Source organism: Peromyscus californicus, unplaced genomic scaffold, assembly GCF_007827085.1.
Source record: "Peromyscus californicus insignis strain IS unplaced genomic scaffold, ASM782708v3 Scaffold_15__1_contigs__length_86483966, whole genome shotgun sequence".
Classification (NCBI taxonomy): domain Eukaryota; kingdom Metazoa; phylum Chordata; class Mammalia; order Rodentia; family Cricetidae; genus Peromyscus; species Peromyscus californicus.
Genome location: NW_026294447.1, coordinates 13,451,566 through 13,462,753, shown reverse-complemented (window position 1 = coordinate 13,462,753; position 11,188 = coordinate 13,451,566).

The following is an 11,188-nucleotide window of genomic DNA, read 5'->3' as shown; positions in this document are numbered from 1 at the left end:
AGCTTGACAATGCTGCCTTGGAGGACTTGTTTTCATCAAGGTATCTGCTGTGTGACCCTCTAGGGGAAACATGAACATTTATGTACCCATATATGAAGCACTGATGAAACACCAAAGACAGGATTCTATTCAAGTCTAGTTTAGTGACCTGGGAATTATTAGGGTTACTTACAGGAGCATGGGTGATTAAGAGACATTTGCATCATGGAAAACACCAACCAAACATGCACGATGACTCATGCAAGCTGGTTCCCTGGAGCTGCCTGTATAGCCTGCCAGCAGTTGGGCTAGTCAGAGTCACCTCTTCCCAGCAATCAGTTTACTGAGTGTCCATGTGAATCCTGTCGCCTTCCAAACTATGTGAGTTTGCTTGGCTTTCCAAGCCTTATAAATTTAGTTAACTTCTTAAGTGTTAGGAGCCATCCTTTTGCCTACAGAAGGGAAGATTTAGATTTTAATTTGGAGGAAATAGTGATACACAGGGCCCTATGAAATATGCCATGAAAAATTGTTACCAATTTTTCCAGGTGGGAAGGTCTGTTGGTTACTTTTCTATTGCTGTGATAAAACATCACAACTAAGACAACTCATAGAAGAAAGAGTTTATTTAGGGCTTAGAGTTCCAGAGGTTAGAATCCATAATGGTGGAGCTGAGGTAGCAAGTGGCAGGCATCTGGAGCAGCAGCTGAGAGCTCATATTACCTATCACAAACAAGAAACAGAGGACTTGCAGAAAGCCAGCCCCCAGTGACATACTTTGTCCAGTAATGCCACACCTCCTACCCTCAAACAAACACCAATTGAGTTCCAAGTATTCAAATAACTGACATAAGTGGTACATCTCATTCAAACCACAACACAGGGTATGATACAGACCAAGGGAAATCATGTTGTGTTTTTCTTTCCTATATGTGTTATTATTTCAGATCTACAAGTCACTTCCTGGATACTTACTTGTAAAAATGCTTGGGAAACTGGAGAAACTCAACCAGTATGAAGTCATGTCTTTATAGGTACAAAGTGAAATTTGTGTGCTTGTCATGTAAGTTCATAGTGTGAGCTTTTTTAATCCTATGAAATTAAGGTCAGGAAAAAGAGGGACATTTAAGACAGTAGGGAGTGATCATGTCATGTTTCAGATGATAACAAACAGGTATGTCCTTTAAGGTAGCTGAAACCAAAGTCTTAACCTGCAAAGAAAAGACTAGAAATAAAGAGAAATAGTGATGATTACCAGCTTTGCTTCTTGGCTGGGAGAGCAGATGACTAGCTCAGGCCAAAATGAGTGAGAAAGGGATCAAGCTGCTTCTGATGACGCCCCTGCAGATATTAGGGACACAGCAATCTTTATCTTGGTTATGTCACTCTTTTTGCATACTTGCTCTTTCTTTTAAGGCAAACTCTTTGTCAGAATAGTCTTCACAAGACCCAACACGAGTACTTGTAATTATAACCATCTGATATTTGACAAAGAGGCAAAAAACAAAAGAAACCAACAAAACAAAACAAACAAACAACAAAAACATACAAAGGGAAAAGACTGCATCTTCACCAAATGGTGCTGGAAAAATTGGATGTCCACATCAGTCAAAGAAAATTAGACCGGTAGCTCTCACTAAAAGTGGATCAAAGACTTCAACTTGAATCCTGAAACACAAAAGCTGCTAGAAGACAACATAGGCAGTATCCTACATGACAAAGGCATAAGAAAGGACCTTCTGAAAAGGACTCCATTTGCCTGAGAATTAAGGGCAACAATCAATAACTTGGACTTCATGAAACTAAAAAGCTTCTGTAAAGTAAGAATACAGCTGAGTGAAGAAGAAACACACAGAGTGGGAAAGATTCTGTGCCAACCATACATCTGACAGAGGATTAAGACCCATAATTTACAAAGAACTTGAAAACCAAAGAGTCAGGGAAATATATGATGCAGATAAACAATGACTTATGGATCAAAGCAGAGTTCTTGGTTGAAGAAATAAAAAAAATGCCCAAGAACTACTTCAAGGAATATTGGTTGCTCTTAGCAATTAAGAAAATGTCAATTAGCTGGGCGGTGGTGGTGCACGCCTTTAATCCCAGCACTCAGGAGGCAGAGGCAGGTGGATCTTTGTGAGTTGGAGGCCAGCCTGGTCTACAGAGCAAGATCCAGGAAAGGCGCAAAGCTACACAGAGAAACCCTGTCTCGAAAAAACCAAAAAAAAAAAAAATGTCAATTAAAGCAACTTTGAAATATCATCTCATCCCAGAAAGGATGGCAACAAGTGTTGGCAAGATTATGGAGAAAAGGGAACCCTCACTCACTGTTGGAGGAAATGCTAGTTGGTGGAGCCAGTCTGGAAATCAGTATGGAGAATCCTCAAAAGAACTAAAAATAAATCTATCGTATGACCCAACTATACCACTCCTTGGCATAAGGACTCAACATCCTACTCCACAGATACTTGCTTAGCAGTGTTCATTGCTACCCTATTCACAATAGCCAGGAAATGACAACAACCTAAATGTCTTCAATAGAGAGATAATGAAAATGACTCCCAAACCAATATAGCTACTGTGAATGTAGCCCCGGGTTGCCTCTCAGGGGTCAAGTGTGGGTCCCTATTCCCGAAGACACCACTTCAGGAATCAAGACAGATGACTTGAGCTGGATCTGATCTGAAAGCTCTTTCCTTCTGTCTAGCTCCCATTGTTCCAGAAAATACAATGTAAGCTGGCAATAAAGGGAAGCAATGAAATAGTTCTTCCCAGCTGTAATACCTATGAAACATGAAAATGACCAATGGCCAGTGTAATTGTGGCACTCACATGTTGGTGGTAACCACATGTTAATTAAAACAACTTTGAGATTCCATCTCACCTATCAGAATGAGAGATGGTGGTAAGGTAATGGAACTTAATGCCCACTGAACAGGAAGGAAATTATACCTGGTAGGGAAAACCTAGCCAGCTTCCTGGAGATAGTGAGATCATGAATATTAGAAAAGAATCTACTACCACCACTTTGTTAGATGGGAGTAATTCCTTACTACATTCTAATGCTTACCCTCACACCCACAGATAAGTGTAGCTCCCCTTGCCAAAGAAGCTTCTCTTTATAGCAGATGGAGAGCTTTGCAGAAAACCACAGCTGAACACAATGCAGATCAACGGATTGTGGGGAGCCCAGCTCCAACTGATACACCTGCTATCACAGCTCCTGCATCTATGGCTCAGGGAACATCAGGGAAAAGAAAGCAGAAAGACTGTAAGAGCCAGAATACCAGGAAGTCTATGGTAAAACATTTATTTTTAGAAATGTCTGCATAAAGAAGACCAGCATAATGGCAATATCAATGATGCATTAATGTGGAAGAGGGACATTTTCATGTGGTACCACCCATAAACTAGGAATTACAGGTGACTAATGACTGCAGGGAAAAGGAGAATTATGTTCTCTCAGAGATGAGCCCCCTTACTGGTGGTCTAGGGCAGAGTGGTCAGCTTTCCATACACACAAATGAAAAAAAAATGGACTCTGAAAGCTGTATTCACACATATATTCGCACATACATGCATGTACATATAGATGTATATGTAACAGTAAGAAACAAATAGAAAGAAGCTATCACCTTACAAGTGGAGAAGCATGAGGGAGCTAAGGGTAATGTACCTGGGACAGGCTAGAGGGAGGAGAGAGAGGGGAAAGGAATATAATTTTAGTTCAATTAAAAACATACTTAAAAACTGAATAATCTTCACAGATTACTGTACCCATTCTCATATTTTCCTCTATTTCTTCACTTGTATACACTGTGTCTTTGGCTTCCACCATAGTTCTCCAAAACGGTCTCCTGGAGACTGTAAAACACTCCTGATAATCCATCAGTATGCTTTAGTTTCCATTAGCTTGGTTTCCAGAGATACAGTTACCATTGTAAACAATAGCATCTTTCCAAGAGTCTCTCCCTCTGTCCTCTGCGGATCAGTTCTACTTTGGCCACCTCCTGCCTCCTGCCTATAATCTTCTGGATGTTCTTCTCTTCAAGTCTTGTATGTTTCTTTGCCCTGGCCCCTCTTTTTCACGTAAGGAAATGTTCACTTAGTTAGATGAATAATATCTGAGCATTTATTAGCTGCAGCTCAGCTGAGTGCTGGTAGGTGGCCACAGCATGGACTCTTCAGTGGTCCTGTTTGAGAGACACGGGGAAACCATTGTGCTCAATGAGACTTTCAAAGGCATTTCTATGACCTTTCATTATGCGTAAAATTCTCATTATTCATTCTTTATTACTTTTGGCTCAGGAATTTATGATCCTTGTTGAAATGCAAAAAATGTTCTCCAGAAGGCTTCCTTCTCACATAGAGTCAGCTACACCTTAAGTCAAAATTGAAAAAAAAAAAGTCAAATTATCTAACAGAACACGGGCCAGGAGGCATAAAATGCAGAACAGATACATTGTAATGAAGTAAGGGACAGAGGTGAGGGAACACTGGGTTATGTGAAGTGCTCCTGGAAGAAGTTAGCCAATCATTTGCCCCCGTGGGTTCCAAAGCAAAACTTCTAAGGTCTGCCTGTGTGCCTCTGTTAGAAAACCAGAAAATAATTCTGCAAATAATTTCCCAGGACTGAATAAGCTAAGTATTTTGAAAATATGAGTTCTCAGTGTACATCCTCTGGATACTGCTTAGTGAATGAGTAAGAGTCACTGGAGATCCTTTCCCCAGAGGAGCGCAGTCTAATTACGAGTGATGATGAAGATAATCGCCATCCAAGCTGGTACTCTTGGGAAGCCCCTGGGGCCAGCTCCTGTGCCTGTGCAGTGATTTGAAGTGAGCACTCTTTGATACTACGTACTTCTACTGGGCATTGCTACACTGAACTACACACTGTGTTGTAATGATGAGCTTTTCTCTCAGCACAGAGGGAGCTCTCGCTATGGTGAAAACTGACACTAACTCAACACTCTTATATTTCTCACAAAATACTACTATTTTCACATGGGCTAGAATTTGGAGTTTGGAGAAGATAGTTTTTGTTTTTTTTAACTCTGAGTTTTTTAAAAATTAGAGAGCAAAGGTAACAGAAATCCTATGTTTATGGTATTATTGAAAGTCCCAGCTCCATAGCAGTCTTTATTTTCAACTTTCCTTCTGTTTAAACTTTTCTTTAAACCTAAGATTTACCATTAGATGTTGCCAAGCTAATGAGTCTTTGTTAGGTGAAATTCTTACTGTGATGTTCCTGTGGAGCTTTTAAGTCCACATATTCTAGCATTTGCCTTCTTGACTATGTGTCTATGAAATTAAATAGAAAGTAGTCAGTGTTTATTAAAGTGGCAACAATCTTGTGCTCAGTTTTTATATTGAAGAAGAATAGTATGTTCAGAGACTGTCAGTATGTAGGGTGCTCCTGAGCAATTACAAGGGTGTGTAAAGTTGAGTTTTATAAGTATAGGAAGGGATGTTTGGCCAAGAAACACAGGACGGTGAGACTACACAAGGCACTGACGCGTGGCTGTGAGCACGTGACACTGCTTGCCCTATGTTGTTTCAAGATGACCGCTGTTCTCATTTGCATTCCTTTCCCATTGTCTTCCTGTGAGTCCATGTACCCAGAATTCCCTGCTGCAAACAGGGCAGTCTTCTCTCTCCATACTTTCTCCTTTCCTGTGTAAGTCTGTCTCCTGTGGGTGATGAACATAATGCTCACAAGGTGCTTAGAAGGGGAGTGGTGATTGTTGGGAGCTTCATATCACCTCAGCAATAGTTATGGTTTTAGCTTCAACTAGTAAAAAATGCTTTTCATGCCATCAAGTTAGCAAGAGAGATGTTTTCAGGTTGGAATCTTTCTTGCTTCTTTTGGTGCCAGATTCTAGATCTTTAAAGGCAACAAAAGTATGCAATTTGTAGGTAAAAGAGAATGTAAAAGTTGTTTTTATTTATTTTTTTAAATCTTCTGTGTAAGACAAACATACTTGAAAGACAGTTTGGTGTAATCTGAGGATTATATCCAGCAGCTTCCTATTGGAAGGTGTCTGAGGTAAATGCCATAGAAAAGGGTAATTCATAGAAAGGGAGTAGTGAGCTCTGTGGCTTTGGGCTAGTGGAGAGGTAGTCCAGCATGATGGGAGCACATAGCAGAGCCAAGCTGTTCAGTTCATGGTCATGAAGCAAAAGAAAAAGGAAAGATCTTAATCCCACAATCCCCTTCCTGCCTCCAATGACCTAAGGACCATGACCAAGACCTTACCTCATAGAAGTTCTAACTCCTCTCAATAGCATTACTCAGGGAACCAATCTGTTAACATAGGGACCCTTGGGGGAACTCTCAAGACAAAAAAAAAAAAAAAACAACCCACCAGCATTAGGTATCTTTAACATATTAATAGTGAAAATACATGTCAAAGAAGAACAGTTGTGTACAAGCACAGACACGATGCAGCAGCTTTCAACTCTTCTAAAACCTTCCAGCTGGAGCTGCAGAGCTGGCTCAGCATTGAAGAGCACTGCTGCTCTTCAAGAGATCTAAAGTTCAATTCCCAGTACCCACATCAGGCAGCTCTGAACTACTGGAATGCCAGGCCCTGATGATTGACACTATCTCCTGGCCTTGCAAGTACCCACACTCACATATACATACAAGCTCGTGCATGCAGGCATGCAAACACACACATACACACTTAAAAAATAGAATCAGTTATCAACAACAGCAGCAACAACAAAACCCTCCATGTGCACATCTGGAGCTGCACATTAGAATTACTCACTGAGCACTAGCAATAGCAATTTCTGGTGTTGTGGAACATTAGGAGAGGAGAATGCCAGGGGCCAGCCACAAAGTCACACAGCCAGCCACAGAGTAAGAAGGAAAGAAATATATATAGAATAAAGAAAGGTATACAGCACAGAGGCAAAACACATTTAAAGAGAAATGGAATAATTTAAGTTAGAAAAACTGATTAGAAACAAGCCAAGCTAAGGCTGGGCATTTTGGAGAATAAGTCTCCATGTATTTATTTGGAAGCTGAGTGGTGGGCCCCCAAAAAGTAAGAAAAAACCAACTACAGTCTGGTCCCACTTCAGTTCACCTAAATCAGGATCTCCAGAAGGAGGCTGAATCTTGGGAATCATTAGATATAAAAGCTCCTTGCTGGTGCTATTATGCAATGAAACTTGAGAATCACCATCCACAATTACTCTCATAATTAAGCATTTTTTTTGAAGAATCCACTTTAAGTTGTTGTTGTTGTTGTTCTTTTTTTTTTTTTTTTAAGGACAGCACCTAGAGTTGATCACTCTGTGTGACTTTTTCCCCTCAGGAGGTTGCCTTGCTCTGGTCAAGTAGTATCTCTTCAAGAAGAGTAAATGGTTGTTGCTTATACAAGCTTTTGATTTAGCCTCCTCTCTTGAATAATCTGCAAGTTCTAATCAGAGAATACTGTGTTGTGTTTTTTAGAAGAACAGGTTTGTTTTTCATTTACCCTTTTCTATTTCAGACCACGCGAGAGGCCTCAAAAAAGCAGTAACACTTGCATATTGAGCTGCTTTCTTCTTGCTGGCCTTTTGTGAGTCAAAAATGCATCAACCCTATGTCTCCCTTCTCGTCTTTCAGTCACATACTAATGTCTATTCTCTGTGACATACTCAGTCTACTGTCTTACTTTTTTAAATATATTGTTGCAAAGATTCATATTTGCAGATCATTGTTGCTGGCTTTTTTTTTGTTTGTTTAAAACTTCTCTCCCTCTTTCTGTTTGTGTGTGTGTGTGTGTGTGTGTGTGTGTGTGTGTGTGTGTGTGTGTGTGTGTGTGTGAGTTGAGATAGGGTCTCATCTATTTTAGGTTGTCTCCAAATTCCGTATGTATCAAAGGATGACCTTGAATTTCTGATACTCCTGCCTCTGCCTGAGAAGTGCTGGAAGTGTCTGCCACTTTTGGCTTAGGTTGTGATTGGGATCAAACCCGGGGTTTCTTCACCCATGGTAGCCAACTTATGTCTCCACAACTTTCTGTCTTATTTTTCATAGGTATTCGCTATTGTAAGTCCTGCATAATGCAATTTGTAAAAAAGAACTTAAATATATAGAGGGAATTTTCCTGTTTTGTTTCAAATTCACAGAAGAAGAGCATTTTCTTGACTCTCTGCAAAGGCGCTCTGCTGGAAGAACCACCTTTGTAGGATGCCAAGAGACATTTTCCTGGATCTGAGACCCCAGTTACATCTAAGTGATTGCACAGCGGTGATGCATCACTGTGAATTAGTGACACCATACTATATTTCAGACTATTTCTCTGACTGTGTCACAAGAGAACATCACTGTGCAATGGCCCATGAACAGATACTCCACTGTGTGGGTCAGATGAAGGTTTAGCACATTGGGCTTTCCATTAGAGGCGTAGGAACTAGCTTTTTCTCAGGATTCCAGACCTTTGGATCCACTCCTATCCCTATGAGGTTTGTTAAATGCAGAAACGTAACAGTTAGTAGTGGAAAAAGCTTACTATTGTTTATCATTCAATATAAATCCTATGGTTTTTTATTGTCTGTGCTATAAAATTCACTTCTAAAAGTGAAAATCATATTCAATATCATCTAGCAAAATGTGACAACGATATTCAATGTTTATGAATCAGGGGTTAGTCTTTTATTTGCTTTGTTTCTTTTAGGAGTATTTTATTAGCATACATAAAATAGCTAAGAGGTAAAATACTTTCTTTTTGTTTAGGTGTATCTTGGGAAACATATTTTACTGTTGACCGTAAATTGAGCAACAGTGGTAGCCATGATTAAGTCAGTCCAACATGGAAACCTTTATCAAGCACCTGCTACACATACAGCATTCTGATGGGAACATGGAAATATATTATATTACATATAATTGGTATGATTAAGGAAATTAAAATGTGTTGTGGGAAATGTGGGCATGACTATAAAGGGAACAGACATCTGTTACAATAGTGGAGCTGATACAGTTTTGCTATATTTGACATCAGTAAAAATTTCCTCAAATTTGTGTAATAGAGGAAACTTTCAAAATGCCCAACTTGTCAACAGGGATAAAAGAAGTAAAAGCAGAATAAAGATGATGTAAAAGTTTAGACACCAAGGTGAATTGATAACTGCAAATGAGCAATACCTTTACGATTCCTCTCTGCAAAGGGCCTCATATTTTTTATTTCTGACAAAAGACCTGATTTATCTGCAGAGACCAAGATATTTTTATAGCAGTGTGCTCAAACAGGAATACATCTCAAAGGCTTTTGTGCAGTGAGTATCATGCCGCATAATAAAATCAACTACAGTTTTACAAATAACAGGGAAGTAAGTCCACAGAGGAAAGTCTAGATGTGGCCATCTGTGAGATGAACAGCATATCTTGAATGAAAGCAAAGATTTATATGAGAAATTGAGCTAATAAAATACTGAGACACATGCTTTATCTTCTAAAATTATATCTTATAAAATTCACATGTCTTATAAAATATTACATGAATTTGAAATAAATTTAGACAGTCAATAATGGAAAATTAATGTGAACCATTCCTTTCCCTTTCTTCTAAATCACTGAGCTGCACCCCAGATCCAGTTATTTCTTCAAGTAGTCACTTGAATGAAGTCTGGTATCTCATTAACAGAACATAAAAGAATCACTGTACCTTTTTCTCTTTTCTTCCAGTTTATTACAATTCTTGTTTTTAATTTCATAATTAGAAAACTGCTCTCTTATTATTTAAATAAACAACATTTTATTTTGAATCTCAGTGTTACCAGGTAGGACATTTGGAATTTTTCATCTATTAAACTGTACTCTGAGCATTGGACATAGTATTATTTGTACATTGCCAACATAATATTTTTCTTTGCCGCTTGTATAGCAGTTTCCCTCTGAGATTAAAACCTTATCTCTTGGGAGGAAACTTCTTAAGATAGGATATTTACAGGAAAAACAAGTCACAGCATGTTCAAAGGGATGGTAAAACACTTCATCCTACAGGGAAGCTTGTTAACACAGAAAGTAAACAACTCAAATAGATTCAGGAAGTCCCTGAAACTGACCCGATTAACTAGGCTCTTCCTCTTTTCCAAGAGTGTATAAACAGTAGAGACTGCTGAGAGTCACTCTCAGAGAAGCCCAACTGCCTAGAAGGAGCAAAGACCAGCTAACCAGCTTCAGAGAAGCACAGATGAGCTTGAACTGCCTAGAAGAATCAAAGTCCAGCTGAGCTGCTCGAAAGAGGCTTTAAACTAACTGAGCCATTGGTAAGGCAGGCTCTGCATTGTGCTCCAGGTTTCCTGCTCTTGTGAGCTGTCACCCATGCTGGAGTGGACTTTGGTGATGCTGCTGGCTTTGAGCTGTTTCTGCTCCTGTATGTAACCCCTCACTCATATTTCTGTAAGTAATGCCAATAAAACTCGGCTTCACCAAATTGTGCTTTGTGGTAACTATACTTTTTCTTTCATTGATTCACTCACTATCTGAAGTGAGTAGACATTTTTTTTTCACATTTCCCCAGGAAAAATGTCATATAACACAAAAAACCAGCAGTGGTAAAAGACTATCCCAAGTTACAAGTTAAAATTAACTACTGTGGAAAACTATGCCATGTTTTACTTTGGTTGGTTATACACTCATGAGTTCCACGCACAACTTTTTGTTTCCGTTTCAGTATCTAGTCATCTTTCTTCTTTTCAAATAGAATGCATCACATGTTATCATTAAGATGCCTTGATCTCACAGCCCATGTTCTTGCAGACAGCCTCTGCATTTCTGCCCTGGCAAAGGGCTTTCTAGAACAGTTGCTTCATTAGGTTTAATGTGCTTTGTGTTTTAGAAAGTTATTTTGACTCCCAATACTGCATTTCTGTTGGATTCTCTTTTCATTTTGGAGATCTCTGCCTCTTCCTTTTGCTTCTTTGTTAAAAGAAAAAGAAAGAAAGAAAGAAAGAAAGAAAGAAAGAAAGAAAGAAAGAAAGAAAGAAAGAAAGAAAGAAAGAGAGAGAGAAAGGAAGAAGCTCCTTGGACAGTAACATTTTGTTTTGATTGCCTAAAACTGTTTACTTTGTCTTCAAGTTTGCTTGAGCTATGCATGAAAATCTGGGCTGAATGATTCTTGACAAAAATACTGAAAGCATCATTCAGTCACGCCTTGGCTGTCGTCAGATGACCTAGCATGGACCTGATTCCTGAGCCTTTTAGGAACTT